Genomic DNA, 24,228 nt, shown 5'->3' with positions numbered 1-24,228 from the left:
TCTCGCTTGTTTAATTTACAGCCCGGCACTGAAAATTAAAAAAAAACTAAAAAGGGAATTGAGTTTTGATTGAGGTATCAATCCTCAAGAGATATTTATACTTCATTTTAAAGGAATTATAATATCGATTATGTTTTTTTATTGACTAAAACTCCATTAAATTGTGATTTGATTGGGATATAATTTTTAATGTTTAAAATGAGATTGTACACCTTTATCAACCGCACTTATCTAAGTGATCAATGCTATTAAAAACCAGTTACTTTTTAGGTTTTTAAATAAATGAAATGACAAAAGTCATTCTTCACTATCAACTGATTTTTCTGAGTGCATCAGAAGATCCCTTGCAGGGCAGTTGTAGATCACTCAAGTCTCTTTGACATTTTCCAAATAACAATCAACAATGGTACGTTCGAGGGAAACATGGAAAATAGCTGCGGAAGTGCCAGTGTCCTCTCCTATTCTCTTTTTCTAAATCTCGCGCTGCACTTCAATTTGTGAAGTGCTTTCTCCACGATACTTGTTGCCAGAGAAGGAGGAGGGAGGGGATTCGGTTGAGGAGGAGGACGAGGGCAATTGAGTTCACTTCGCCACACGTGACAAACATGTGGAACAACTTGGGTCGTTGAGATGGCGGACTTCGAGCTATCAAAAAGGCAAATTACGCGAACCAATTCAGGTAGCTGAAGCCAAAGAGAAACAGATAAAAGATAGCAAGAACAGTAGCTACGGGTCAATGACTAGACTTAATTCTTCTCGTTTAGCAATTCTTCTTCTAGAGAAAATTGCAAATTAGTCTTTAAAGTACGACAACCGTATGGTATAACAGTTTAAAGTTTTGCAGTTTACTACTTTATATAAGATATAGGATAAGTTGTTATTAAAAAGTATGTTGGCTTAAGACTGTTGTTAACTAAGGCATATAACTTTAATAACGGCTTATATGGAAGATTTCTCTTTTTGATTGCTAACCACTTAAATTTCTAAACACTTTTGCATCAAAATTGCAAAATCAGCTGCCTAAAATGTAATATTTAAAATAAAAATAACAGGAAATTTCCAATGCAAGGTGCTTGAAACTCCGTTAAACTGTCGGATGCAGAAGTCTCGTCAGCGATGCAAGTTGCCAGCGGGTCATTTCTGTTGACGCTTTTATACCCGCACGTGGACACACGAATGACTGAATGACTGACTGACTGGCTGGTTGGCAGCTTGAATGACTGACTGACTGACCGAATAAATGACTGACTGACTGACTGACTGACTGACGGGCACGCAACAATTGCGGCAACAACAAACAAGTTGCAGGAGAAAGGTGACAGAGAGAGGGAGCAAGAGTACGAGAAGTGATCAACTTTTTCCTTCCCAGGTTCCTCTGCCTTCCAAATTTATGCAGTCCCTGCAAATGGAGGAGGTCAGGGCATGAAGGAAATGCCGGGTGAGTGCCCTGGGCAGCGACAACTGCAAAGTGTTATTAAGTTGAGTTGTTGTTGTCGCCGTTGTTGTTGTTGATTTTGTTGCTTTTGCTGCTATTACGGTAGCTCTTTTGTTGTAGCTTTCGTCTGTAAGTACAGTGAAATGTGAGGAAGATGAATAAGTAGTAGGAGGAAAGTTATAAGATTATGATTTGGTCTATTTTAGATAAATAAAATTTTTTACAATTTTAAAAATATTTTAGAAAATTTTGAAATTTAAAGTTCGAATTCACTTTTAAGCTGAAAATCAGAAAAAAATAAATAAATTCTTAGAAAACTATTTTTAATAGTTTTAATATCTCAAACTGCATAGTTCCGGAAACTGTAAAACTTTTAATCAACTGGACTAATTCTGAAGTTAGCGAAGTTGGACTGTATATTTGTGTTGTCACTGCTCTTTCTCATTGTTGGCACTTGCTTTTGCTTGTTGCCTTTGGGCCATATTTTGCACCTTTTACGTTTATTGTGACATTATGCTTTGAATAATGGACGACACAAAAACAACAGCGACAGGGCAAACACTTTTTAGGAGCCACGATTCAGAGGGGGCGTTGCTTGGGGTATGATGGACTTTGTTGGGTTAGTGCCTGCCACTTTCCTTGTGTATTTTGCATCCTTTTTACATTATGTTTTGATTAAAAACTGAGCCACAGCTTCACCGCAGCAGCTGAAAAAGGAAAATATATAAAAAAAAAAAAACACACACAGAGAGAGAAAAATCAGGAGAAGTGCAAACAAAAGGCCCGAGAGCAAGGCAAAGGCAAACAAAACATAACAAAGTGCGGTGTGTACAGACTTCGGTCAAGGAAAAGGGGGCGCGGCAGCCAGTGGGCGGGTAAATAGCTGCCACTGCGGCGGTCACTTTCAGGACATCGGAGCGAAGCAAAAAAAAGAAAATAATAATAAAAAATGCTGCGGCTAAGTGAAAAATGCTGATTAAAATGACCAAGAGAGAGAGAGAGAGAGAGGCAGCTTGTGGCTCCAGAAAATTTATTAAAAAAGTAAAATCCGTAGCGAAAAAGATGACATAACATGAATTAAGCAAATAATAAAAAAGGAAATATTAATCTGTTATTTCACTTTGAATATGGACCACAGCTGCTGTGCAAATAACTCAAATGTCATTCTCAAATATCTCGATGACAGCCTCAGTGGCTCTTTTGTGTTCACTTAATTAAAATGTTCTGTCTAGCATGACGGCTTGGTAAAAGCAGAATTTACTAGGGAATATTTATATTCCAATTTGATTATGTGATAAAAATATATTTTGAAGAAAAACTTACAAGCAAAACAGCTAACACCTACTTTTCTAATACCTAAAATTCTTCAAAGTTATTAAATCATTTTCTTTTAGTTTAGTAACTAAAAATTTAATTTTTTGGTAGTTACTACATGAAATAATCATGCCCTCTGGCAATTTGTTCGGGCTTGTTTGTTTTTAATGTCAGCCTTGTAAAAGTGGAATCGAATTTTAATGAGACTTTCGTGTTGGCCATGTTGAACATAATTTTTTTCTGGTTAACCACAAAGTTTTCATTTTTCACTTGATGCTTTGGAAACCAATTAAAATTATCCCTTACAGAAAAAAAAGGGAAGGGAACACCATGTTACATGTGCCAGGACACGGGACTTGGGATACAGGATACTGGACACGCTTTCCTCAGCTGAGCCGGTGGCTTGTCACACCTCCCAAAAAAAAAAAAAGTGGAAAAAAAACAGGCTAAAAACAAAATGCGAAGAGAGCAGCGAAACCCGACTCCTCTGCAGTTGGTAAACTCCGTTGCCACAAAGTGAGTGAGTCATTATGGTGGCAACAGGGGGTTTCTGTGGCCAGGATTTGGCAAGGGGGGAGTTGAAAAGGGGTAAGGGTTTTTGACGTTGGCGCCTGTCAGTTTTTGCAAATGAGGTTGGCCCATCTGACCAGAAGGATATGTAACTGCGTGTATGTTGCGGGGCAGCTGCATTGTCGGGCAATTAAGCGCTCTTCCTGGGTGAACCTAAGCGGCATGCACTGAGAGAAACCAATTTATTAGATATATGTTTAAGGAACAGAAGTTTTTCAGTGCTTTATTAATTAACTAAATTGAGAATAACAAATTTTTGTCTAGAAAAACCAGAGATACCTCTCTTCTCTTAATAAGATCAACCTGTTTAAATTAACAAAATGAATGGGAAAATATTTTTAGAAACAAGTGGTGGTTGAAGGGGAGTTGCCAAGATTGTGATGGGTCTATTTTCTCTGCCCTCACCTCCTCCACCCACCCAAAAACTGTCCCTCTTTTTCAGTTTACCATCTCCAATTTGGGTTCATTGTCGTTTCTCGTGGCTTGTAATCAAACAAATGACTGCGCCCAGGTGTTGCCAGAGGCGGTGCCACACCCACCCAATACAACAGGCCCCTTCCTCTACCTTCACCTTCATCCTTACAATTTGAAGGTATCCCTGTGCCCTTAAAGCTTCTTTCATTGCCTGTCAGTCGTTGGGCTTTTGGCTTCATTTCGCTCTTAACGTGCGTTTGCCTTCATTATTGGCTTTTGCCAGGCTCCATGTTTCTGTTGCTCTTCCTCGGAAAACCTCCATATGTCCCTCTAGCCTCTTCCCTCTATCCAGCAACATTTCCCAAGTCGTCGTCTTCCTCTCCTTACTTTTAATGATGCTCAATTTGTCGTTAATTTTTTGGGCATTTTGTTTTATGTTTTATTTTTGCTTCTCATCGTTTTCCAGCTGAGACTTGCCTCTATCACTTCCTGGTTCTTGGCTTCTGCACAGGAAGAAAAAGTATTTCTATTAAACAAGCACTTAATTAACTGCCTTTAACGTTAAGTAAAGGAAGTTTCAAATTAAAATGAAGAGAGAGGATTGTCAAAGGCGGAAAATTAAAGTTTTAGCTTGGTAGCAGGGGAGTTAGTTTATTATAAAGATTTTTAAGGAACTTGTATTCCTTTTATTAGAGTGTAGCTGCCCATTCCACTTTCGATTCGTCTTTGTTTTCTGTTCTGTGACTTTGGGGAATTTCTGTTTTATGTGTTTGGGTCGTGCGAAACTTTCTTCGTTGTCATCATCATTTCATTAATGGCATTTTTAGTTCTTAGTCTACGCCACTCTATGTTGTCCTTTCTTTAGCCATTGTTGATCTATGTCCTGTTTTTTTTTTTAGGAGAAAAGCTATTAAAATCTGATTATGTGCTCCAATGGGATTGCGAATACATAGATAGCATAAATAGCGGAAGCTCTAACATTTTCCATTAGATTTTCCTTTAGCATTTTCAACCGGTTACCGCCCATTGTGTTCATTAAGTTAAGCACTCGTTGAAACTAAATGGCGCTTAAAGGATTCCGAAAGCGTAGCAAACAAGGAAAAGCGGAAAAACAGATGGAATGGGGATGCGCATTACCAGCCACGTGGCAAACCCTTTTACGACTTCATTTTCATTAGCAGAGACCGTGCAAAGTGCAAAATCCAGGCAAAAATCGTACTGCACCCACTATCCATTTCCCTCGATGTTAAGCTCCTCCTCTCTTTTTTTGGGGGTGGCAGAAACTACTGCGAAACCCAAAAATAAAGCAAACAAGAACAGACCCAAAACCAGAACCAGAACCAGAACCGCCAACCAAAACAAATGCCCCGCGGCATTGTGGCAACTGTGCATCTGTTCATCTGCTCATCCTCTGCTGCTGAAACTCCTGCTGCCGGAAGTGCTGCACCTCATCATTGGGCAAAATGAATAGTGGATGGTTGAGAGATAGATAGTGACCAGCTAAGAGGGGGTACACAGAAGTGTTATAGAAAAGGAAAAATATCTCTGGGTTTTTATAAAAATATTTTATACACATTGAAGTCGGTTTGTTTGCGGAAAATGGTGTTTTCATTACTCAAGTTAGTTGGAATATATTCAAAATTATTTTGTATTTTTAGCTGAAAGATTTCTATTAATATTTATTGTTGAAAAACATTCCGTTTTGAGCGCTCTTTTGTACGGAAAACAAGAAGGTTTTTATTATGTTGAGAGTCTATAAAATATTAGTTTAAATTGTAAAAAAATCTTAAGTTTTTTACTTTTTAAACCTTTTTCATTTTGTTTAATAGGACTTTTTATTTACTAGCCCACTTAAACACCCATATTAACAGTTAGTTGCAAAGTATTTAAACATTTCAATGCCTATTAGTGGCAGGAATATTTAATAATAAACAGCTTAGGGGCTATTGAATTTAATATGCCACTAAAAGGTCATAAAGAGGTTAAACATAACTAAATTAATAGCCATTGAATTTAAATATATAATTTAATATGTTTAAAATCTGTTAAGTTGCCCAAAAAATATTTGAAAACTTCTTTTGGATGCATTCTCCTTCAAGCAATAAATTCTTCCCTTCTGGGGCATTCAACTGCTGCTTATTGTTATGATTGCTAAAAGTGCTGCAGAATAGTGCTGCAGAATGGTGAAAAGGAGCAGTGAGGATGTTGCCTGATGTCTGATGTGCTGTGCTGTTCAACTAGCTTTTAGCCAAGAGGCGGCTCATTTAACTCGACGCCTCATGAAACAACGGGCATTGGCCCAAACGCCACTCCGCCAGCATTCCATAGACTCCACTCCATACCCACTCCGCCACCCATTCTAGTGGTCCAATCCAATTGCCATGCAAATGTGCAACAATTGACAACAGAAACAGGCGCCAGACGAGATGAGATGCCATAGATAGCAAGCGGGCGGAGTGGCAGAGCAGCAGGGTAGTGGAGGACACATGACGCACATGGACATGGACAGACAATTAAGTGTCAAGTTTTTCACGAACATTATAATGGAAGAGAAGGAGCGTTGTGGCCAAGGGGGCAGGCGAACTGCAACTAGTAGTGACGACGAGTGTTTTATGCTGTTTTACATTTGTCTCGGTATAGAGCGGATGTGAAGCGCGCTAAAGAGGCGTGGCAGTTGATACACAGAAAGTAAAAAAGTAAAAGTAAAAGTAAAAAGTAAAAAAATTACATAAACTATAAATTTGACAATGTAAGAAAGATAAATATTAAAAACCGCTGACATTAGCTTAAACTTAGTTAGTTTAGGTTTGTATCAGTTCTCTTTCGTATCAGCTAATTTAGATTTATTTATATACATTTTTTTCCAGTGTAGTTGAATGCCATCGCTGTGACATTTGTCAACTGGATGGCGACAAGAACAAAAACGCTGAGATTTAAGAGGTTAGGGAGAGAGATGTTTTCGAGGGAGACGCAGACAACGGGGCGTATGTGTAACTTCCGGATTTTCTTGCTGTTATTGTGTTTTTCCTTGTTTTTTTGTTAACATTTTTTTTTTTTTTTTGCAATGCAGCCTGGGCAAAGTGGATTATGCTAGTGTGTGTGTATGTATAGTGGGGATATTTCATTTGCCATGCTGCCCCAAAAGTCCCGCCGCGCCCCCTTTTTTGGAGTCCTCTCTGGTAAAGGGAACCACTAGGAAAGCCAGGCAGGCAAACAATTGCCTAACAAAAGCGGCTTACATACAACACTTGAGGCTCGCACAATTCTGGCTGTTGCTTTTATGGTTTTAGGTTTATGCCTTTTGCTTTTTGCCATTTGATGCTACTGTTGTTGTTGTTATTATTGTTGTTGTTGTTGTGGTTGCAGCTGCCAACTAGAGTCTGACTGCAGTTAAATTACAATTGTTCGCTTTGTTGCACATTTGTTTTTTCTACCGATTTTTGCGCAATTTGCATTCTACTTGGGCTTTCCTATTCGCCATACTCTATTCTAAGTTAAAGGGTGTTTGAAGGGTTTGCTAGGCTGTGCCGCCAGCTAGTACTTAATTTGTTTATAATTTGTTTTTAATTGATTTGATAATCCATTTTAATGCTTTTTAAATGCCTAATTAGTTCTTTGTTAATCAATGTGTTTCTGTTTTTTGCAGGTAATTAACATTTAACGATGGATTTGTCAGCGAACCTTTAGTTATTAGCCGTGAGTTGGTCATAAATAAGTTATTAGTTCTGATTAATACAGATTTATTTCATTGTTGGTAATGTGTGGTTTGTATGATGATTTTTTAATTACTCAAAAAGGATGTAATTTATCCTTTAATATGAGATTTTGGGTGTTTTATTGGGAGAGATATTGATAAGATATGGATGAGGCTTTAAAAATGGAAAAACCATAAAAGTTACATTAATAAAGGTCTTAAAGTTCTATGGATCCATCTTAGTACCAATGAGTATCTCCAGTTCGAACCCCTTCCTTCCGATTGGTTAACCGTTTCTAACTGTCTGTTCCCTTTCCATAGCTTCATATAAGTAATATGTAATTGTGTTTGGGTTGCAAGTGGGGAGATGCACACAGCGAAAGAACAGAAAGAGAGAGACAGGGTTATAGAGTAGAAAAGAGAAGGAAATAGCATGGCCCTACCAGCTTTGTCACAATGTTTTCCGCTTTTCCCCACTGTTGTTCTCCATTGTTTTCCATCTGGTGGTGTGTGCGACAGTGTTTAAATGGTATAAAATGCTAATCGCATTTGCCCCACACAGCGTTGATTTATGTCTGTGTAAGTGAGTATGTGTGTGTGTCTGGTTGTGTGTGTGTGTACCAAAAGGATTTCTTCCTGCCATGATGTGTAGGTGTAAAGGCTTATATGGTATTTGCCTGCCACGGCTTAAAATTTCATGTTAATTGTAAACGAATTCCAAAATTAATTCATTAGTCATAAATCAGGTGTGTGTGCCCATGACAAAAAAAAAAAAAAAAATAAGGCGAAATTATAATCCAAAAGAGCTCGGAAAACGAACGCACAAATTCCGCTGCCAAATGGAAAATGTAACGCGTTCCCAAACAAACCTCATTTGCATATGCAAGTTAACTTCATTTGCATGAAATGCGACGACGCTTACCAAAAAAAAAAAAGAGGAAACAGGAGCAGAACAGGAGGGAAATGAGGCAGGAAAATGAGGGGGGTAAGTACTTGCACTTGGTTGACTTGGAGGACCGGGAAAAGCAACAGCAGTGGGGACCTAAAAACATTCACACTTAACTGCCGAGTAGCTAAATAGTATGCGATACAGTGTGTCTCATACTCATAAGTCTCTAAAGGAAATCGATTAATTTAAAGAAGAGTTTGAAATTTATTATGGGCTTTGGTCATTTCAAGTCTTTCTTATCTCTTGAATATTTATTAAACATTTTAAGCTTTTTGTTTGTAAAGTTTAAACATAATTTATTATAGAAGTTAGATAGAGTGTGGCTTTAAAAATGTAAATTATTTGAATCACAAATCTAGGTCGCATGCTAAAGCTGATAATGACACAGATATCAAACCTGTGGCAGACAATTTTGTAATTTATTTAAAGCAATTTACTAGATAAAAACGGTAGCTAATTGGGTAACTGACCTACATGTTAAATATTGATAAGGAAGTTTATTTTAGTTCTAAAGGAAGAAGAAGTGTTACTATTAAGAAATACCTCTCACAAAAATATTCCTTTAAAAGGTGAATTTATATATTTCAAAGATTAAAAACGTGAAGGAAATGAGTTGAAAAAGTGAGTTACTTCTATAAACTCCTTGAAAATGAAAAGACATTTTATTAAATTGCTTCCTAAACTTAAAACAGCTTAACTTTCCAGTAAATTTAATCAGTGTTTATATTTAGAAAACAAATTTTTAATTAAGTAATTTGATCCGTTTGCCTTTGCTCTCATTAGGCTTTGAATTCTAAGACACACTGTATTTGTGCATCCTGTGCACTCTACCACAACAAGTACATAATGTGGGTAAATGGGAAACACACACACACACACACACAAGCAGCAGAAGGAGAAGGATTGGTTGCCAGGATCTGGGAGTTGGGTCGACAAGGAAGCTGTGCCTGTCTGTAGTTCTTGGCTGCTTTCCCATAATGAAGCATCACGAACTTTTGTATTATAACTTATTAAATTTCGGCGGCTGCTACAGCTCTGCTTCCGAGATACACTTGCCAAAAAAGTAGCTTAATTTCTTTCTTTTGGTTTTTTATTAAGACTTCTTGTGTTTTTCCTGCGGATGCTTAAATACTTCCACCCTCTTACTCACTTCATTTGGCTTACAGCTTAATTTTGTTTAATTATTCGCCATGGGTTCGAGTCAAAGTCCTGCTTTCGTTTCGACCTCTTCATTGTTATTCTTTTGGACCCGAATTCATTTTCATTTGTGCAGCTCGTAAGTTTTCCCCAACGCCACATGGCCACATGGCATCCTGAAGTCATTTCTCGCCGGCTTTCCTTCTTCTACCTCTCTCTCTCTCTCCTGTCTTCCTACTTAATCCTTGTTAGCTTTCGGCGTGAGCTGGTTTTTCTCCGTCTGTCGCGCATTTTATGCAAATTACTTGCTTAAAGCTTAAAGAATAAAAAATAAATGGCAAGTGCAGATTGGTCCTGGCCATATATATATATATATATAAAGCCAGTCACGTCACATGTGTGGCTGTGTAAGCCGATGAAAAAATGCCATTCGGCTTTCGACTTATCGACTGGTTTCTTTTCTTTGAACCTGGCCAAAAAATAAGATCCTTTTTTCCCCTTCCAAATGCAAGTTGCGTGACTTTTGTGACTTCTTTTTTTTATTTTGACTTTCTCATCAACGAAGCCACTTGCGTCGAGTCATCATCATCAGAGCCCTCATCACCATCATCATCCTGTTGACAGTTGAGCATTATAAATGCCAACGAATTGCTACCTCCGACTTTTCCTTTATCTTTTTCTGGCTGTGCTCTTAACATTTTCTCAAGAGCCGCGGGGATACGCTCGTCAGCTTTATTAAATGGAGCATAATTTATGTGAGGAATTTCGTTTTATTGGCCACAAAAAGAAGGAGAAGACTCATGATATGCATATCAGAAGGTTGCTAAGTACACCCATTTCGGGGGAGGGGAAATATTGTGGAACCAGCGAGGGCTAATTGAAAGCGAATTAGTAGAGGGTCCACCCTAAAAAGGAGAACCATTTGTAATCCACACCCAAGAAATGAATTCCTTAACATCACTTCAATGTGGGTCACCACATTGTGTTCCAAATTCAGTTTAGTATCTAAACCAAACCAATCAAAACTTGCTCTGAAAATCAACCCCAAAGGGAACCCTTTTGGGTCAACAACTCGGAAAGAGCAGCACCACCACCCCTGTAATCAAGTTCAAGGCATACATGTAATAACCAACTCAATTACTGGCCTGTGGCAACTTGCTATCGATTTAATAATTGCCTGATAAAAGTAAAAATATACGTAAATCGATAAAATCCATTAGCCATAAACAACCGGGAGAGTTGCTCTGCGTAGTAGTTTCCTGGCCAAAGCCATCAGCAAGAAATCAAAAATCGATTAAGCCCCTGATGAATTTCTTTCCCCTTTCTCCACCACTGCATGGGGTTTGGCAAAAAGTTTTAATTACGCGCAAATAACACACAGAAAAAAGAGGAAAAATCGAAACGTGTATCGCGCTGTTAATATGGCAGAAGTTCTTGAAATTTTCATCGCAAATTGGCATTTAAAATGCAATCACATTAACCCCAGACATCCTTTGATCAATTGAGCCAATTGCGGAATGCTTTATTGCTGGTGCTTAATGTGTGTGAGTGTCTGTTTTTTTCGCCATTTCTGGTTGCTGGGAATTAATATATATGTTTTTAGGACCAATGGTAATTAATTTTATATGAAACAACGGAAATTCATTTTATACAATCAGGGCTTAAGTTTAATCGGGTGTACATTACCAAAAACCTTTTTTGTTCAATTATATTATTAATGAAAATCTGAATAATACTGATTTAAAAGTTCTTAACAATATTTCCATATCTCTATCCTGTTGCCTAGTGTAAGCATAACCGCCAAAACTTAAGGAAACACGTTTCATCTTCCTGTTTTTGGGGCTTCATCTGAAATCTAACAGCTGCCTTTAAAAACGCAGATGAAAAGCAACTCCAACTGCCTGGTTGGCTGACCATTAATTTGAACAAAGCTAATGCCGAAAATTATATGGCCAACGGTATCCGCCAAAAAAAAAAAAATTTGGGTTACCCTCGAAAAGCGACCGCAAAAATATAAAGTAAAACGGGTTTGCTAGCCCAGCGACTGGTTCGCGAAATAAGTTCCGCTCCCTTGGCCCCAAAAAATAAAAGAAAAAAAATCGTCAAAAGACCAACAACAACAGATGTCGGCGATCGGGATCGAGTTACCTGAGATCGGGGGCCTCTTTATATGTGCTGTCTCCTTTGATTTGAGCTGTGGCAGGTGCAAAAATCCAAGTCTGATCAGTGCTTTAGGGTCTCTGTTTCTAAGCACTGAGAGAAATGAGTTTAAAAAAACAATTTTAAACAAAAATATTCACAAACCAAGTTAATGAATTCAGAAAATAAGATTTAGTTAAGCACAACCTTTAAATAAACTATAAGATTAAAATCTTCTAAGTACTTAGTAACATTATCATTAAAAAATTCCAGAATTTTGGTAACTTTCTGGCTTAAAGTATATCCCTCAGTGCAGGTATATGCTTGTTCCTGTCCCTGGCTTTGTGTCCGTTGCCTTAACTGATTTCCTTTGCGTCGGCACACCTGCTGTCCTGTCCTTGTTTGCGATCTCCCCTTGAACCTTGTAAATATATATAGGAGACTATATAGGAGACCCTATATCTTTTCTTTACACTCTGACTCACTCAGGTAGGCTGACGTGATCCTTTGTGGCCATAATGGCCTTTTCGCAATTTGTTTGCTTTGGTTGTTGGGCCCAAGCGTTAATCGAAAGTGCTTAAGTCTGTATCCTGGGCAGGACTCTCTTGAAGATTACAATCTGCGGCTTAGGAGGGACGGGTCTGGAACGACCTCTCATCATTGTCCGTGTCAAAATAATTGCCATAAATTATTCCACTACCTGCTACTGTCTGGAAATAACCTCGAAATCACTTCAACAAAAACTAAAGTCCTTAGGAAATGTGTTAATTTCGTTGACTGCCTTTGTCAAGTATTTCTCTCTCTCTTTGGGGGCGTCAATTGAATTTATTTCTTTTGTAAGGCCAGACAAAGTTTCACTTTGTTTGGGTCCGAACAGTGGTAATTATTTATTGATTTTTGGATTTGTAAAAAACCAGAAAGGCTAACAAGTTAAAAAGTGCAATAAATTTGTTAGATCTTTTACATATTTAAAATTTCTAACTACTCTACAAAAGGTTTTGCCTTACAAAATACCTCTTTATCGCCCTTAAAAATTTGTTGCATTGCCATTTTCTCGTTTTCCTATTCAGCCCTTAGCCCCCCACTGCTCTGCTCTTATCAAGGTTTGATGAAGTGATTCCACTTCAGTTTCACTTGACCAAATAAAATTTCCTTCATTAAAATGAATGAACACCGAAAACTAAACTTGAAATTGCTCAGTCTCAAGGGTCAGGGCAGAATGCTGGAGGCTTAGGCTATCTCTGAGTACATCTCAACTGAGTTCATCTCCGCATTTTGCAGTTTGTCGTGCCGTTGTCGTTCAGATTTACGAAAATTACAACCACTACTACTATTACTCTTGGCATGGTGGGTACTTCAACTTGAACTGTCGCGCTGTTGGTGTTTTCACAGCAGAATTTCTCTCCACCCACCGAGTAACTATCTCTTGGGCACTTCCTCTCTCAACTCCCCCAAATCCCAATCCCAACTGCATTTGCCAGTGTTATTCCAACGCCACTCGCCGTCGCATTGTTTGACAGTTCTGTCTCTATTCCCCGCCTAGTACCTCTCTACCCCTCATTTCGCTTTTATAGCCAACTCCCACCAAACTTCCCCCCCCCAAAAACAGCCCAGAACCAGATAACAGAAAAAGAAAGAACTTTAGTTTCCGACTATACACACAGAAATTGGTGAGAGAAACAAAACAAAACCAAACTAAACCAAAAATCGATAGGAATAACAGGCGAGAGAGCGTCAAGGGAATCGTAGTACGGAGGCTTTTTGATAAAATATATATTTTATTGGTAGAAAAGAAGATTTGAAATGCATTTTTAAAAAAAAAAAATTAATATTTTAATTTTTTAAATTTTTTTTTTTTTTTTTTTTTTTTTTTTTTAATATTAATATTTAAAAAATTTTTTTTTTTTTTTTTTTTTTTTTTTTTTTTTTTTTTTTTTTTTTTTTTTTTTTTTTATATTATTTTTTTTTTTTTATTTTTTTTTTTTTTTTTTTTTTTTTTTTTTTTTTTTTTTTTTTTTTTTTTTTTTTTTTTTTTCTTTTTTTGGATTTTTTTTTTTTTTTTTTTGTTTTTTTTTGGGGTTTTTTGGTTTTTTTTTTTTTTTTTAAAATAATATTTTTTGTGGTTGAGGGGGGGGGGTGTTTTTTTTGTTTCTCCCCCCTCCTTTTTTTTTTTTTTTTTTTTGGTTCCCTTCCCCCGGGTGTGGCTCCTCCGGCTGTCTTGCCTTCATTTAAGTTTGACAGACGCTGAGAAGTACGTGTTTAGCCGGGATCCTTGGAGGAAAGGGGTCTTACCTGTCAAGGTAGAAATGTCGGAGCAGTTTGAAAATCTTTGTTGATAACCGCACAGAGGCTGTCGGAACTGACTCATCCGCTTGTGGTTTATATACACAGACACCCATACACGTACCTATCAATTGAGGAAATATCATTTCAAGTGGCTAGGCTATAAAACACAAAAAACCCCTCAAAAATGTGGGAGACCCGAGTGGAGCCGGCCCACAGTGTGCCACTTGAATCGCCTCGAGTGCAAATGAGAAAAGACGGACGAGTGGCTGGTGGAGTTCCTGGGGTCGTCCAAGTTGGAGTGTCCCATGTCCTGTGTCCTCCGCCTCTGTGCTGTCCCCTGGATATTTATCATTTTGCACTCTTGGCTCGAGTGACAAACGAGTGGAAAGCCAAAGACACTCGCAGAGAGAGATGAAGTATTGAAAAATGATTCGAAAATGGCCAGAGGGTTTTTGGTCTATGATTTTAGGGTTTCTGGTGTCTGATAATGTCGGATGTCAGTCTCCAGTTTAGTCAATTACAAATTGTCCAGAGATAGATATATATTGTATCGAAGGAGATTGGTTTTTCCTGCTGCTATCATATACATTGCTTGAAAAAATATTAATTAAGTTTCCCATAGCTTTGATTAAGTGATGAATGGTAAAATAATCAAATAAGAGAGGAAAGCAAAAGGAAATATTTATAAAAAACTTTTCCATGTTTAGTTTTTCAATATTTGATATTTTATCATAATATTTTATTTGCATTGCTTTCAGATTACTAAAAACATTAAAACTTCATCAATTTCGGTTCTTTGATTACTAACACTGTTCCAGAGGCCTGGCTATAATTTCATTATTTTTCCAAATTTTCTGTTTTTCCTTATTGACTTGACCCCATTGTGGATATCGTGGGTAGGTGCTATCATTATCTCAATAAATATCTCTATCTAAAGGAGGAAGTGTGTGTATTTGTGAGTGTGGAGTGTGCCTATGCTATCTATGTGTGTCAGTTAGTGAACTTTTGTGACTTCCCCTGTACACCACCCAACCCCCCGCACCTTTCACAAAGTGTGATATTTACTTTTCTTGCCCCACTCCCTAGTTATTTCTGTGACTCTGTTTGATGACGAAGTCGGGGGCAGCTGGCTTTATCTTTGCTTACTTTGCCACCTAGCGGGTGGGTGGTTCGCCCTTTTTGATTCCCTTCCTCTCCAGAGTTCTCAAATTCTCCTCTCGCTCTGTAACCTTCTCCTCTGAATTCTCCTCTAATTCAGATTGCCCGAGTGGCCGTGTTTGGAAGTTGGCTAAAACATTTTTGTGATTCTGTCCGCCTGCTTTTTTTTTTTTGCCCTCCTTACCCGCACGTAAGTTTTTCAAATTCTACTCTAGTCCAGATCCTGTGGCTCCTTGAATTTCTCCCTTCAAGTCCTGCCCACATTGCCTTAGATTTCTGCTTAATTTATGTTTCTATGCCGAGACCGTTGGTCTGTTTATCTGTCTCTTTCGCATCTCGCCGCTCTCTTCCTTTCGCTTCTTAACAAGTTCTGTCTTCTCTGCTCTAAATTTAGCTTTTTAAATACCCTGAGATAAGTTGAGGCGACTAAGATAAAGCTAAGTTAAGGCTAAATGGCTTGGATTGCTTTTAAAGTGTGATTTGGGAATTATATATTTAAGATTTCGGGGGGCCAATGAGTCATAAACCATATAGTATATCAATCTTCTGCCTAAGTTGCTTGATATCTTTATCTAGATATCCAACGAGTATGTTTTTAATGTTCTACTTCTGTAGCTTTTAGGGTATTCCAAAGTCTTCAACATTTACCCGCCCTTTTAGGGCTTGTTGTATTCACGATTCTGGCTTTAAGTCTCATTTGCCAGGTGTTCAGCTAGCTTCTCTTACTCACCTGTCCCTTCCCCTCGTGCATAAAAATGCTGCTGAATGCTTTCCTTTTGGCCCGCCTTACATTTTTTACGCCCTAAATTTCCATTTACTCGGAGGAGTGAAGAGTAGGAGCAGCCTCATTTGTGTTGGGGCTTTAAGTTTTCGGCTGCATGATAAAGTTGCCCAGATTGCGTCACATCTTAATGAGCAAGTGCAGCAGCAGCAGAGGGTAGAAGGACATAAATGGGGACCAAGCTACTTCCGCGACCAGTGCGGCGGCCATGATTAATCTCAACACTTTCCGACCCATTAATTTTAGTCGGCTGAAGGGCCCATTCGCCGGGGTAATGGATAGGCCACTGAAATGGTGGATCATGAAGGGTTCTGCGAGTTGTCATGTGAGTGCATCAATTCGCATTACTTCACACTCCTTTTGCAGCTGCCTTTTTCGAGGGGTCTTGCCACCTTTTGGTTTCATCCACCTGTGGGGATTTCACCTCATTCCCTAAAGTGTGACAACGACACGATGTCCAGCCCCCTTTTTGCAACAACATGGATTTTCCTGATGATGATGGGCAGATGACGATGAGGTGTAAAGGTAACAGAATACCAGATTGAAAGTGCCCGCCCCCCTGACGCATTATAAACATTCTCGACTAGAAATTGCAATTTGCTATTTGGTCAGAAAGGTGGGTGGTTGGTTGTAGACCATGCGAGGAATGCGTGTCATAAAATGGTTAAAATATTGCCCCAGGCTGAAACTGACATTAGATGAGGCGGAGGGTGGACTCTTCCAGTTTGCGGAGTATTGATAGGGGGAGTAGGACATTAAGACGTGACCTGGTCGGGGAGACTCATTTCCAGCCATCGTCATGGCAGCACCCTAATCTATGTCCTGCCAAAAGCGGGGAGGAAATACTCGTATATATATTTATTTATTTTTCTGCTTTTCCGCTTTTTTATTTCCTCATTTTCTTTTTGCCCTTTTCTAGAGGTAACACGATTTCAAAAGAGACTTTGTTGAGTGTATAAAAATCATCAAAAAATTTAAATAATTAAACAAAATTAAAGTATATTAGATTGCTTATCTTTAATGAGGACTCCAAAAAAGGTAAAAGAACCAAAAGTATACAACCCCATTTAAAGGGCATTCAAGCTTCGATCTTCGTAGTTTTCCTCATTATTTCCTACTACGTTTTTATAGATTTTCCTCCCCCTCGTTGTCAGGATACGAAATTACATTTGTACCTTTAATTTATTGATGTTTGAATGCGTTTGCCTAGTCACAGGGCATTCCAGAGTTCATGGCAGTGGGTGAGTCTTTTTTTTGGGGGTGTGTCCTTCCTAACAGCTGTGTTGGAAAGGTGTGTGTGTGTGTGTTCAAAGGTGCCGATATGTGAGGGATCACCTTGCTGGGTTTTAGTTTAAAGGTTCATTTGTTTAGCACCCGTTCAGGGCGTGAAAATGGCCAACTAATAGAATGTCTTGACCCGAGAAAAGGGTTGCTGGCAATTTGATTTAGAGTCCTGCCCTAATGGCAGGAAACGGAAGTGCCATGTGGGACTGGAGACTGAAACAGACTCTTTTTTGTTTTTGGCACGTGACACGACGAAATGCTAATGAAGTGGGAAATGGATACCGTTTCATTTGTTTTAAGACCCACCGCACAAATGTCAGGTGTTGTGTAGATAGTATTGTTGGATAGAGAAATCTCTTTTGGCAAATTGTTTGGGAAAGATTTGGCCAGTTTCCTGACTCGTTTAAGCCGTCATTTCAATGGCCATAAATTATAAGTGACGAAGGATCTGGCCTGCTCGTTAACTTTGATAGCCAAAATCTCTTCAGCCCCATGTGTTGCAACTTATTTACATGCCACACCACTCCTTTTCTATATATAACTATTATTTGCAAGGACTCTCAATCTGTGCTATCCAGAACTTAATGCCACGCGCCAGACAACAAAGGAGCACCACGTTCCCAAAAAATGGGGATACCCCCTGCAAGAAAATGCAAAATTTATCATTTGCTGCAATGAGCTTAAATCCAAGAGCTTTGAAGGATTCGCTTACTTTGACATGCCACCATGGAGAGTCTTTGTGGCAGGTTGGCGTTGTAAAAACTTTTAGTGGAAATTAATGAGATGTTGGTGCATGAAGAGCTATTCTTTCACACTTTTAAGCATTTATAAGCTTTTATTTTTATAAATTTTAAATGTTAAAAACTATGTTTAACGACGCTCTGCTTTCTTTTTGATGTTTTATTGAAGTTTTGCTGCTTTAATCATACAGGGCGGCTCATGTAAGGTTTGCTTTTTGAACTATCAATAATTTTAACTTTGACATTTCAAATGTCATGTTCAATGTGTCAGATATTTAGTAGAAGGTTTGCGGTTTACGAAATGGTTAAGTTTACACTCGATTTATAGCGATTTTGAAACGCAAATCTTCCGTGGGCCATATATCAAATTTAAAATGAATACCTTTAGATACTTTTTAATAAATTCCTACATAAATTAGTCCCATAAAGAAAGCAATTTAACATTCATTTCAAAACAGAGAAATTTCCTGAAAGGTATATCAAAACCATTCATTGGCAGATTGCAACTTTGTCCGAAATACTATGACTTTTATCTAACAATTCTATCTTTAAATTGTATAATTCAGCAATAAAGTGTAGAATTCACACAGCGCATAACCAAAGCGATGACTAAAAACTTTTGCAGCTTTGACAATAAAAAAGTTTAAAGTCCTTTTGCGCCATTAACCAACCAGACTGAGACAAAGACTCCTGACAAACACACACACATTGCCGTTTCCCGAAAAAAGACAAAGTTGAGTCACCCTCGAACCGCCCATAAAGTCTGCAGATTGCCAGAGCAAAATGTTTGCGTAAATTTTCCTGCAACAATTTTGCCAGTGGCCAAATAAAAAGAAGGAGTATGATTCATTTGTGTTAGGTGGGAGGGGGTTGGGGGGTGGTGTTGCAGGATGCTTGTGCAAGGTGACACATTCTTTAAATAGCCAGCAAGTGGTTGCATCCACTAGCTGCTTGTTGACTTTTCCTTTTGTTTTTTCCTATTTTATTTTTCTTTTTTGTTGATTGCTGATGGGAAATTTTTTCATTTTTCAATGCCAAAGGACAAAGGACAAAAGAAACGAAGGACTTTGTTACACGTCTCACTCTTTCTAGTTGTGTTTCCGCTCGCCCGGCAATCATATTGGGATCAGCATTGTAAATTGCCCGACTCGAGTCTCATATTTCTTTATTTCTCTGGCTGATTTTGATAAATGAGTCTGGGGAGATGGCCAAAAATCTCCCTAGGCACAGCTTGTAGCATTTGATTGCTCCTTGCTCCGAGGAAAGTTAAACATTATTTCCTTATTTATTTCCCTCTAACTTTCCAGACTCCCCTGGAACCCTTTTGCACGCATTTCCTTTCGCTTTTCCTGGTTTTTATTTTGGTTGTTGCCCGCCCGAAAGCATAAATTTGCTTTGTCGCAGCTACCGTCTGGTCATGTTTTTCCCTTATTTTGTGGGGTTTTTTTCTTTGCCCGTGCTGAACAGTTTGACAAGCTCTGAACATTGGTAAACTTCCCTACCCCGACCCTCGCTACTTTGGCTGCTTTTGCAAATGAGATTTCGTTCAGTTTGCTGTGATAAATTGTTGATGGTGCTGAATGTGCTTACATGGATGGTGTGGGTGGGAATTTGCCAGGGGGTGATGAGAGGTTAGATTCCAGTTTTTTTTGTTGGGGGGTTATTTGGCATTTCGCTTGTCGAGAAATTTTTGGTTAAGCTGAGTGAGGAATTTCCTGGATTTTTTCCTAGAAGTTATCCCTGGCCCTCTTTCGGGTCGCCTTTTAATCCAATTCAATGAACCTAATATGGAAATTATTCTTTGGAATTTGCGAAGGTAAGGGATCGAATGACCTTTTATGCGAGAGTGGAAAACCGCAAAGATTCTTAAAATTTAAGACTGGATTTCCTGGAAAATTAGTTAAAAAGTTAATCTTACTTATTTAACTAGCGCGCAGTCTCGTTCAAACTGATTCAAACTCAAGGATAATTATTCAAGAGAACACAAAATGAAAAGCTGAAACTCTAATGAAATATGCAAATGATTAAGCAGACCAGGTCGGTCAGCACTGGTGGTCAGTCAGTGGAAGTAATTGTTGAAATTATGCGCTAATATTTTCCACAGACCAACACCAACAACAGCAAAAACAACAATAAAAGTACTAGTAGTATTAGTAGTAGCAAAAGCGAATGTTGAACTCATTTCGCCATTAACTAAGCCAAAACTGAAATCCAATTAAAAGTTAAATGCCACAAAGGCAAAACCCATTGAAGAGTGTCTGCCGAAGGGTGGAGAAAGGTGCTAAAACACTGAGAAAAAAAATATTAAGAATCAAGATCGGTATAAAAAGAACTATCTGTAAAGTTTCTTCTAAGATTTGCTTAGCCGCAAAAAGCTTGAGCCTTTAAATATTAGTTAGTTAACTTAAATATCCCATTTCCAAGGACTTGTTCAATATTTTTCTTACTGTGAGAACTTGAAGTACTGATTTTTTTTTTTCACCGGCGCCTTGGTCAAGTTGAAGGCTTCCGGTTAGCTGCAGTCGAGGCCAAAAGGGAGAAGCGAGCAGCGAGCTTAGCGTATTATAAATAACATCCAAACACGCAAACCGTTTGGCCAGGTGAAAACAGTGGAATGAAAAGAGAGAGAGATAGGAGACATTGGGAAGGGTCTATCCTCGGACGAGTTAACGAAGCCATTGGCCGTAGTGTTGCGTGCCGAAAACTCTTTTGGGCCGAAACCAAACTGAACCGAAAGAGAAACTTTTGCAGCTGTAGCAGGACAAGGAGCCAGGAACTACGGGAGCCGCCGTAAGGAACTTTGATTAAGTTTTCCATCGACTTAAAGTTCCTGCCTGCAAGGCGTCGAAATTAACTAACCCGGAAAAGAGAGAAGCGCGATAGAGAGGGTGAGAGGGAAAGATGTTGGCAAAAGGGACGTGCTTGGCTTGTCTATGAAGAAGAACCGCCCGGATAAGTATGCTATAGAGATTCTAGCAGGCACGTAAACACATTAAGATGAGTGCAAGCGAGACAGCAATGGAGTGCTAGAGAGTGATAGGGCAATGGGATAGACCCGAACCTCCTTTATGATTATTGTCTTAAAATTAATCAAAGTGCGTGCCTGAATTGGCCAAACTTTCTGGCTGGGCAGACTAATAGATTTTGAGCCCTAGCCTACCCCAACTGCCCCCAGCTTTATGTTTGTGTTTTGAATTTAATTGATATCCAAAGTTCTAAGGGGAACAGTAAATACTCGCTAAGGGAGAAGTTATTGATAAGGATTTAAAATGCTTTAAATAAGATAGAAAAACTCTATTATGAAATCCAATTTAAGCTTAAAATAAAGTTATCTCATAGCCAGACTACACTTTAATGTCCACTTCAACACTCCCAACTTAATTTTATAAATCAAGAATAGTTTTGCAGCTGTGAAAGTTTACTGTGGTAATCCCACCACCAACATCCCCATTCAGCTTCAGGTCAAACTTTAATACTTTCGTGGGAGATTAATTAAATTACAGGCAATATTTGTTATGCTGAGGACAACGCCGGCCGCAGGATTTGCCTTCGAAGCGAAACAAATTGTTCTGGCGTGTGGAAAAGTTTCTGGGTAAGAGAGAACTTTCCCACTTTGCGGTCTTATGTTGGATATTCTATATAGATGTCCTAGATGTGGGTGGTTTTTCGTTGGTTTCTGCTGGTTCGAGTGTGACATGCCTCTGAGGTGCCAATATTTGACAATGTTTGCGGCCGATTTGTCGTTTGAAATGGCCGACACTTTGTGGCTTGAATGTCACAGGACACCTGCGGCGATGGTTTCGATTTGCTGTTTGATTTTCGGCAGGCCGCATTGAGGTATCCACAAAAAAGCAGTGCTCAAAGGTAGCGCACGTCATTTGCATAAAGCTGAGGCGCCACACTTTGCCAAATGTCAACCAGCTGCCTTCAGCCGCCATTCTCCAAAGCTAAGGAGGAAAACAGGGCACAGGCAGAGGGGCTAAACAGGGAGAAAAATATACAAAAGTTTAAGTTTTAGCTCTAAAATTGCTTATTTATACAGAAAGTTGGGGGATTTGATGAGTCCTAAGATACGTTACTGGGAACTAAAAGTCCTTTTAATCAATTTCATTGAAAATTCTTATTTTTTGTTTTCAAAAGTTTTTTCTCCGTGTTCCGTTCGCGTTTTTCTTCCTTCGTCAAATGTCAACCGCCATTTTATGTATTTTTAAATATACAAAAAAACAGCAAAAAGGAAAAAATGCAAAAAACGCACAGAAAGTGGAAGCACATTTTTCAACTGTCATCAGTTTAAGCTGATGAAATTGCTGACAGACAGACCCCCAACCACTTTTCCATGCCCCCCACTCTTTATTCCTGGTCCATTTGCCATCATCGTCAATAATATGACATAAGTATACTCCGAAGTAATGTTCCTCCACCAAAGTTTTTCCCTTTTCATATTGGGCAGCCCGCTGTGGCGGAGCTTCGTTGATTTCATAATGTTTTTTTTCTGGCTGCTTTTCTATTTTTGTGATTTAGTGCCTCGATATTGTTTCGTCCTTTCTCTCTGCCAAATAGCTGGAGATTTTTGTTATTTGTATTTGGACACTTTCTGTTTTGTGTTTTTATTGGCTCTGCTGATTATGATGGTATTTTTGACACTCGATAAAGTCAATAAACAGGGAAAATGGTTTTGGGCTTATGTGCTGGAATGGTAGAAGAGCTAGTTTGGTAAGGGAAGTAGAAAAACTTAAGTTAATGGGTTTATAGTTACTAATCTTGTGAGATTTCCTAAATGTTTTGATATCCGCGCTCACCTAAAGATTTTTGTTGATATAAACCTCAAGCTTAATAGATCCCTTCATAGCTAAACTTTTGCCTTGAAAATGAATAATAATATCCTACGAAAGATGGCCTATCATTCCGGACATTTATTAAAGGGGCGGCCTTTTGGCTTTATTGCTTAACCGTGCATTTGATTCATCGATTTCCTGTGGTCATCATAAATCAATTTATTTATATTTCCAATTCGTTTGTTTTCTCTGATTTTTTTCCAGCAGCAGCAGCAGCACCGTTGGCCATAACAAATTGAAGGCAACCAAACGGAACCAACTTTGAGGCAAAAGTGCGTTACGGTTCCGCCAATTAATATCGATGGTAAGTTGTTTTTTTTATTCCCAAAAATATTCCTCTACGTTTTATTGTAATGCATTTTCCATAAATTGCTTTTTCCAATGAAATTTTCGTTGGCCATTGGTCGGCCATAAACTCAATTAAGTCTATATACGGTATATAAATATTTCGAAATATGCAGTTTAATGAAATTTATGGCAGTGCTTTTTGATTTGTTTTGCGGACATTCGGTTGTGGATATATGTTAGATTTAAAAATATTTAAAATTATTTGTATGCAGAGATTGGATTGGAATGATATATTCTCGTATTTTACAAATTTATGGTATTTGTTTATGGATTTTCAGTTTTAGCTAACTAATCTTGATCTATAAGCTCTGAAAATACTTTTAATCCATGGTAAAGCTTTAAAAATTTCCTTAGCTTGGTGTAAACCAAATTTAACAAAGTTTTCTTCGATCAGTCAAAGTGTGTGTTCTGCTTTTCTTTTTCTTTAAATCCATCTTGCTCTATTTTTAATGCAGTTTGTTGAACTTTTCTCGTGCAATTTGTATTACTAATGCGAACGGCAAACAAAGATGAGTTGGTTTGGGGCAAAAGTGCAGGGAAAAAATGGCAATGGCAAGCCAATGAGTCGAATGATTCGGGCAATTGCGATTCCAAAGGAGCAAAACTGAACACTACTCTCCGTGTCCGCCAGCTGGCCCAGATATCCTTCGGTTTGAGGCGGAAAGAAGTCCGTAATAATTCACTTCTGGCCAAATGGTAGAAAAGAGGAGAGGAAGGGAAGGCAGGCAAAAAAAGGATTAAATATGCAGCACAAATCGAGTCCAGGAAGACTCTTAGTCACACGGAAGGAGAACCAGAAAATGGCAGCTGAAAAGTTTAGTTTAAGTGTAAAAGCAACAACAACAACGTCTACAACAACAACATCGACTATGACGACAGCAGAACTTGGCTTAAATGCGCTCATGTGCAAAAATGCCATTGTTTTGGATTTGGTCGTAAACAAAGCGGTGAAGCGAAGGCAAAAAATTTCCTTTTTCCCCCCCTAAAAGAACCTGAGAAAAACTGAGGGAAAAAATAGGGGAAAGGGTAGAACATTTTCCACCTCCCCTTGTCAAAGTTAGGGAGTGGAAAAAAGGGGAAGAAAACGGAAGCCTCTGACTGGTACTGCAAATAAGTGTAAAAGGTTGGTCAAACTTAGACACTT

The 24,228-nt window shown here is 38.5% G+C and overlaps 1 protein-coding gene across 1 annotated transcript in view; it reads left to right on the top strand.

Annotated features, from left to right (window-relative positions):
• Nucleotides 1–24,228, top strand: part of LOC108105257 (protein tincar) — a 62,696-nt gene that overhangs the window by 2,614 nt on the left and 35,854 nt on the right. Inside the window, 1 exon segment of the mRNA XM_041819526.1 lies at nt 22,941–23,040. The gene's annotated coding sequence lies outside the window, so the exon portion shown is untranslated.

Source organism: Drosophila eugracilis, unplaced genomic scaffold (assembly GCF_018153835.1).
Source record: "Drosophila eugracilis isolate 14026-0451.02 unplaced genomic scaffold, ASM1815383v1 contig_75, whole genome shotgun sequence".
Taxonomy (NCBI): Eukaryota; Metazoa; Arthropoda; class Insecta; order Diptera; family Drosophilidae; genus Drosophila; species Drosophila eugracilis.
This window is presented reverse-complemented; position numbering and strand designations above follow the sequence as displayed.